Genomic DNA, 7752 nt, shown 5'->3' with positions numbered 1-7752 from the left:
AGCAGTCCTCCTGGTGGCCCCCCAGGAAACCTAAAGAATACAACCCCTCCTGCAGCAAGTCTCCTCTGCCACCGTCAGTGTGATGATCTTGGTGAACAAGATTTGTCCTTTGGCTTGGAGGTCTCCCCACTGGCCCTGGAGGTCCCAGCCAGGATCAGCAAAGGGCCAAGTCCAATGGCAAAAGAGAGCCCATTTGAAAGCATCTGAAGATGGTGTGCTGTGGGGAATTGGGTGCACCTGTGACTGAAGAGTAGGGAAGATGCAGCCCCCCTGGCAGGAGGAGCAGGAGAGCAGTGATGGCCCTGGAGCCTAGGAAGGAAATCTGCCCCAGCAAGAGGCACTAGAGGCAGAGAGGGGGAGTTCCCAAGTTTCTTCCCTCTGCTTGTTGGGCTCAGCTTCTAGTTGACCCAGGGGCCTGGGAAACAGTCTAAAGGGCTCAATGCCATCCCACCCATCCCTGCTCCACCCCCCTCCCCACACACACACAGGTCAGGAACAGCTCAGATCTCATGGCCTCTCCACATTGACATTCCAATGGCTCGTCTGTACCTGGCACAGGTATGGGCTTCCTAAGTGTGTGTGAACAAATGATCGGCTGCTTAGGGAGGAAGGCACAGTGTCCCATGCCCCTGGTAATTTTTAAAAGTGAACATTGGTATAACCACTCGAGAAACTATTGGTCAGATCTACTCAAGTTGAACGTGCTATGACCTAGCCTAAGGCATTGGACTCTCTGCCTCGGATTCTAATTTTTTAAATGGGAACTCCCTTGCCAGAGAACAAGCCTCAGCTCAAAGGCTCTGTGGGGACTTTATGACTCTTGTTTCCTCTTGGCTGGCACAAAGAAACTCCTGAACACCAAAGATGCCGGATGCCCCCATCTGCTTTTGAATGAGGCGGGTCCACTTCTAAGTGTAGACCTAATAAAACATGTGCACATACGTTTTCCAAAACATACACTAGTATTTATTCATAGCAGCGCTTATTACAATAGCTCCAAACTGGGAACTCCCCAGACGCTCATCAGCAGTAGGATGACGATCACAATGGAATACTGTATGGGAACAAGAATGGCTGGCCCGTAATTACCCGTGCCAGGGTGGATGACTTTTATCCGTATGACACTGAGTGAAAGAAGCCGTACACATAGGACCATGGCCTGAATGGTTCCATCTGTGATCAATAGAAAACAGGCGATACCAATGTCAGGCTTCCAAAGTCGGGGTACAGGTTACTATGGAGTGGTGATGACAGGTAAGGCCTTCTTTGCAGATTCTAGGAGCTGCTCATGTTCTGTCTTCAACCATGTGTTGGTTACACAAATGTGTTAATTTGTGATGATGTGTCAAGGTGTACACTTGTCATCTGTGCACATTTTCTTGTATATAATTCTTTAATAAAAAGTAAATACCCTCATGGAAGGACTAATTTCTTTTCCCTCTTTCCATTTACCCCATTTCAGTCCAAGGAGCTTCCTCAGAAATTGGATGAAGGAGGAGGCTGGGCTTGGATTCATGGCCAAAGATGACAAAGAAATGTGGTCCAAAGGACTGGGCCCTTTTGGGGGCCCAAGTCCTGTGCTGAGCTCTCACAGGAATAATCTGGTGACCCCTCCAATGCACCCATGGACACACACCCCTAGAGGGCAGCACTAGGATTACAAGCAGTGAGCCTCAGAGTGGTGACATGTCACACAACTAGTCAATGGCCAGGACAGAATTTGAACCCAGATCACATTTGTTTTAGAGCCTAGGCTAGTAAGCCCTTTATTCCTCTCTGATCCAGAGGGAACAGGAAGCACAGGTATGCTGGCCATGGCTCCAAGCCCTTTATTATGTGCCTCTGATTCAAATTTTTTAAATGGGAGCTCCTTTGCCAGGGAACAAGCCTCCACTCTAAAGCTCTGTGGGGACTTTATGCCTCTGCTTTACTCTAGACTGGGACAAAGCAACTTCTGGATACCAAAGATGCCTGGCCACTCCGGATGCTGCCATCTGCATCTGAATGAGGCCAAAAGGCTTGGTCCTGAAGGTCCATCCTAGACACCCGCTCCTGGAACTCTGAGGAGAAGGCAAGCAAGTTCAACATGGACACCAACAGAAAGCATCCCACAGCTTCCGCTAGAAAAGGAGGCCATCGGGAGCCACCGGAGGACAGGAGGAAAACCAGAAAGCGGATGTTAGTCATGACGTTCTCTGCTTTGCTCTTCTAAAGAGGTGGAGCATAGACTGACCTTTAGTTCTCTGCTCTCTTTGTTCCCTGGAACTTTCCACAGGTTCTTCCCTTCCCCGATGCCACTCTTGCCTTTGCTTGAGGACTCAGCTTATGGTTGAGTTTGGACCAAGAATCCAGTCTTGCTCCAGGAGACCACTTTCCTGATGCTTTGAAGTCTGGGGTACCTTATACTTTTACTCTGGGTACCACCACCCAGGACCATGATTGTTGACACTAGACTGGAAGCTCCAAGTGAGCAGGGACACCCTTGGCTGCTCACTACTGCAGGCCCAGGGCCAAGCACACAGTAGGCGCTCAATAAACATTTGTTGAAAGAATGAAGGAAAGCGCTCTGGTAGCCATCGGTGAACATCTACCTCACATGGCTGGCATTGTTTCCATAATTTGCAAACAGTCACTTGTTTATGAGCCTGAGTTCCTTTACTTGATTTTCAAGCATCTTACCTTCCCCTTTGGGGAGGAAGAGGATAAGCACTTCTGAGTCATGGTTGACAAATATTTAATACTTGGGTGGATCTGACCCTATCGTTCAAAACAAGATCCTGCAAAGGAGCAGGCAGGGGGCAGAAGCCATATGGAGATACTGGAGGCTAAATCAGTGGAAGTGGTGGGGGAGGTCGACAGGAGGGGATGGCCTCTGGATTTGAAGCCACTCACTCTGAGACCCTTGCTGTTGTAGCAATCTTGATGAGCAGAGACGCCTCGTTGCTTCTCAGAGAAGAGGTGTTTTCCTAGAGCAGAGTTCCTTGATTTATTGGTATTTGGAGGCAGGTAAGTCTTTGTTGTGGAGACTACATTTCAGGGTGTTCACCAGTGTAGTGAGTTCAAAAGTCCCCGTGCCAAATTCATGTCTACCTGAAACCCCCAAATGTGACCTTATTTGGAATATATTGAGATGAAATCATTCTGGATTTAGAATTGACTCTTAACTCTAATGATCTATAATTATCTTTCAGTTGAAAATAAAATTAAAAGAAGAAAAACAAATCTGACGACTTGGAAGAAGAGCTGAGAACACACAAAGACACGGGGAAGGAGGCCATGTGAAGAGAGATCAGGAGAAGCCAGGTAGGCACAAGCCACAGGATGCCAGGAATTGCCAGGAGTCCCAGGGAGCTAGGAGGAATCAGGGAAGAGTTCCTCCCCAGAGCCTCCAGCGGGAGAGTGGCCTGATTCCAGTGGCCTCCAGCACTGGGAGAGAACAAATTGCTTTGGCTTTTGCGGTCCTTTGTTATGACAACTATGGAAACTAAGGCAAGCTGCAACTCACTGGCTCCCTGAAGCACCCTCCTCAGTTAGGACAAACAAAAACATCTCCGAGTTGCCCAGAGTCCTGGGGGGGGGGGCCGCGTGGTGGGAGTCTTTACTTATCTTCTGGGGACCCCTGGTCGACCAGGATGGATAGGGTGGGAACACTGAGCAGAGCGAGGTGAACCTGCATTTCAGCCCCACCCAGAATAGCTACGTGACCTTGGGCAAGTTGTATAACTTTTCTGAACCTCTGTCTCTCATCATGCGTAAAACAGGGTCATGAAGGTCTCTGTATCTCAGAGAATCTTCATGATGAAGAAACAAGATAACCATAGAACGTGCTCCATGCCGCCTGGAACAGAGAGCCAGCACGCAATAAATAGTAACTGAAACAGTAATTGGTATGTGTTTTATTAAGCAATCAGAACATTACCTAATGGGTAATAAATATATAAGAAATAGCAATGGCAATTATCACTATTATTATTTAAGGCCTGAAAGCTGAGTCAGTTTGTCACATAATAATATACTATGAACTGCTGCCAATCTGGGACAATGGCTCCTCCCAGATGGAGGAGGTGCTGGGTGCCCATCTTGGCTTCATACATTTAAACTACTACCTTTTCTTGCTTCACACCACTTAAGCCTGATAGTAACCTTGTGAGATGCATAGGGTAGTCACTTATAAAGTATTGTCCCCGTTCTCCAGAGATGGAAATAGAGGGACCAAAAGCATTGGGAGACGTACGTTTTAAGCAGCCAGTGGCCAAGCCAAGGCTGGAACCCTGGGTCATTAAACAATCTGCTTCTGAGTCCCCCACGTCCAAGCCATTCCCTTCCCCACTTCTTCTAGACACTGGCAACCACCTTCAAGAGCCAACCTCCAAGAACAGAAGTCAATGACTTAGGGTTTAGAGTGACTTGTATGTGCCAGTCCCCTCTTCTGGGGTATCTGTAGAGTAAATCTCTCTGTCCAGTGGGCAAACGGTTTTTGGAGCTGAGATGAAATCCTCAGGCAGTGGAGTCCAGATGAATTTATTAGTCAGGATCCTTTAGGAAATAGAAATCCACACAGTGCCACCAAAGAGACCTTGGCAAAGGCAGAGCTGAGGGAATCATCAAGCAAGGCAAGGCACCTGGGGACCTGCAGCATGGCCAGTTTGGTGTGCTTGTACAGGTGCTGTGCCTGGCCGGAACTGTAGTGCCAAAGGAGGGAGGTCGCAGGGAAGAAATTCCTGGGTGCTCTCATTTCCTGCTTTCTGGTCTCCCATGGATGCCTCTCACTGACAGAAACCAGTCAGCCAGAAGCCTGGAAAACTCACCAGGAACGGCCTTCCAGGGCGTATTAGCTTCTGTCACCAGAGGATATACCTCACATAACCAACTTGTGAAGAAAAAGGGTTGACCTTGGCTTATAGTTTTGGAGGTGTCCATCCATGATCAATTGTCCCCATTCCTTTGGGACTGCGGCAAGGCAGCCCATCATGGCAGAAGTGTGCGGCAAAGCAAAGTTGCTCATTTTATGGCCAGGGAGTAAAAGAGAGGAAGAAGAAAGAGCTGGGGTCCACTGTTCCCTTTGAGGGCACACCTAAGACGTCTCACTAGGGCCTTTCTCTTAAAGGTAACACCGCCTCCCAAAAGCACCAAAGCTGGGGACCAAGCCTTTACCACATGGATCTTTGGGGACATTGCAGTTGCATACTATAGCACAGTGTCTAGGGCGGCAGGAATGGGACAGGGGGAAGGGGTCCAGGGAGGGAGGAGTATCAATAGCACAATCATGGGTAGGGCGACAACTTGAAGGGGCAAAGTGAGGGCTGGCAGCCCTGTCCCCAGGAGTGGTGGGGATAGGCTGTGTTGGGGTGAACTCTTCTGCCCTGACAGGAAGCCTGAAAACACACTGACTCCGCCCCTTGGATTCCGGGTGCTTGTTTCAGAATCAACCTACTTTGCTGGCTAATTTCCAGGGCTGAGAAGCGGGCAGAATGGAGGGGACATCCTTGAAGGAGAATCAAATCTGAAGGAAGTGAAGGGAGCAGTCGTGTGGCTCACCTGAGGGGAGAGTGTCCAGGCAGAGGGAATTGCCAGGGAAAGGCCCAGAGGCAGAGGCATGTCTGGCATGCTTGAGCAACAGCCAGGAGACCAGTGTGACTGGAAAGGAGAAGGAGAAGGGGTCGGGGCAGGAACTGAGGTCTGAGAGGAAACGGCAGGTGCGCGGTGGAGAGGGTATACCGCCTTAAGGGACTTCGGATCTTACTCTAAGTGACATGGGAAGTCATTGGAGGGTTCTGTGCCAAGGAGGCATGGTCTAATTTTTATATGGGAGTTGGCAGAATCTCCTTCCTTCCTGTTTTCCTTCCTTCCTTCCTGCCTCTCCCCTCCTCCTCTTTTCTTCTTACCCTCACTCTGCAAGAGTCCCACCCCCACCCTCGTTCCAGTTTTATTGGTGTGTAACAATACACAGTGGAGAGGTAACTGCGGGAATTAAGGCAAGAGATGATGGTGACTTGGACCAGGATGGTTATAGCTATGAGAAGAGGTCAAGTTCAGGATTTGTTTATTTAGGTATGAGGGATTGAACTCAAGGGCACTTAACCACTGAGCCACATCTCCAGCCCTATTTTGTGTTTTTACTTACTTATTTATTTATTTATTTAAACACTCTGGATTCTTGGGATTCCAGGATACCAGCTATGGTCCCCTTTCCCCACCCAGGAGAAGTCTATGTTACCCCTTTAATTTATTTATTTATTTGGTGGTAGTTCATTCTTCCCTTTTTGGATAGTATACCACTGTATAACTGAGTCGCAATTTCTTTATTCTTTTATTTGTTGATGGATATTTGGGTGTTTGTAATTTAGAGCTACTAAAAATAAAGTTGTGAACACTTGTGTCTTTGGACATGAAGTCTTTAAATGGGCACAGGTTCTCATTTCTCTTGGGTAAATATCTCAGAGTAGAATGGTTGGTCATGAGGTAAAAGTGTTTTTTTAGCTTTTTAAGAAACTGCTAAACTGTTCTCCAATGTGGTTGTACCATTTTATATTTTGGAAAGCGGTAGGAATCTTCACCTAATACTTAGTATGACCAGTCTTTTAAAATTTTGTGCACTCTTAATTAATAAGTGAATGTAGCTTGCAGTTTTAATATTCATTTCCCTAAGGACTGATGATGTTAAGCGTCTTTTCATATGCTGGTTTAGCATTTATATAGCTAAGTATTTCATATCTTTAGATGCTATTAAAATGCTATTATTTTATATCAAATAGTTTATTGCTAGAATATAGTAATACAGCTGATTTTTTGCATGATGTTTTATATTCTGTAATGTTGCTAAACTCATTTGTTCTGGTAGATTTTTTTTTTTCTGGTAGATTTTTCAGTACAATTCATTGGATTTTCTATACATATAATCATGTAGTTTCTTAATAAATATTGTTTCATTTCTTCATTTCTGATGGGGGCATCTTTTATTTATTTTTCTTATCTTATTACACTATCTAGAAACTTCCTGTACATTATTGAATTAAAGTAGTAAAAGTGGACATTCTGGTCTCTTATTTTTATTTTAGGAGGAAAAAATTCATCTATTACCATTAAATGAGATGTTAAAGTTTTTTTTTCCTTTTTTCTTTCTTTTTAATGTGTTATTTGTCAGAGTGAGGAAGCTTCCCCTCTATTCTTAGTTTGCTGACATTTTTTAAAAAAAAAACAAATGGATATTAATTTCATCAAAATCTTTATACATGTATAAAAATGATTATATATTTTTTTTCTTTTTTGTCTGTCAATGTGGAGAATTACACTTATTAACTTTAATGTTAAAACAACTTTGTATTCCTAGGATATATATACCACTTGATCATGATATATTATCTTTTTATATATAGTTTGATTCTATTTGTTAAAATTTAAAAAAAATTATGTCTATGTTCATGAGGGATATTTATGTGTAACTTTCTCTTTTTGTTATGCCTTTGTTCACTTTGGGTATTAGAGTAATGTACATCTACTAGAATAAGTTAAGGAGTATTTCTTCCTCTTCTATTATTTCAGAAGAATTTGCATAAATCAGTTTTATCTTCTTTACTTGTTTGGTAGAATTCCCAAGTGAAGCTATCTGAGCCTGGAGGTGTGTGGGTCTTTTTTTGTGTTGTTTGTTTTTGAAGTTTTTTAAAACTATAAAATCAGTTTTTAAGTAGTTATAAGGCTATCAGGTTATTCATCTCTTTGGAAATTTGTGTCCTTCAAGAATTTATCTATTTC

The sequence above is a fragment of the Marmota marmota genome, unplaced genomic scaffold (genome assembly GCF_001458135.2).
Source record: "Marmota marmota marmota unplaced genomic scaffold, marMar, whole genome shotgun sequence".
NCBI lineage: Eukaryota > Metazoa > Chordata > Mammalia > Rodentia > Sciuridae > Marmota > Marmota marmota.
This window is presented reverse-complemented; position numbering follows the sequence as displayed.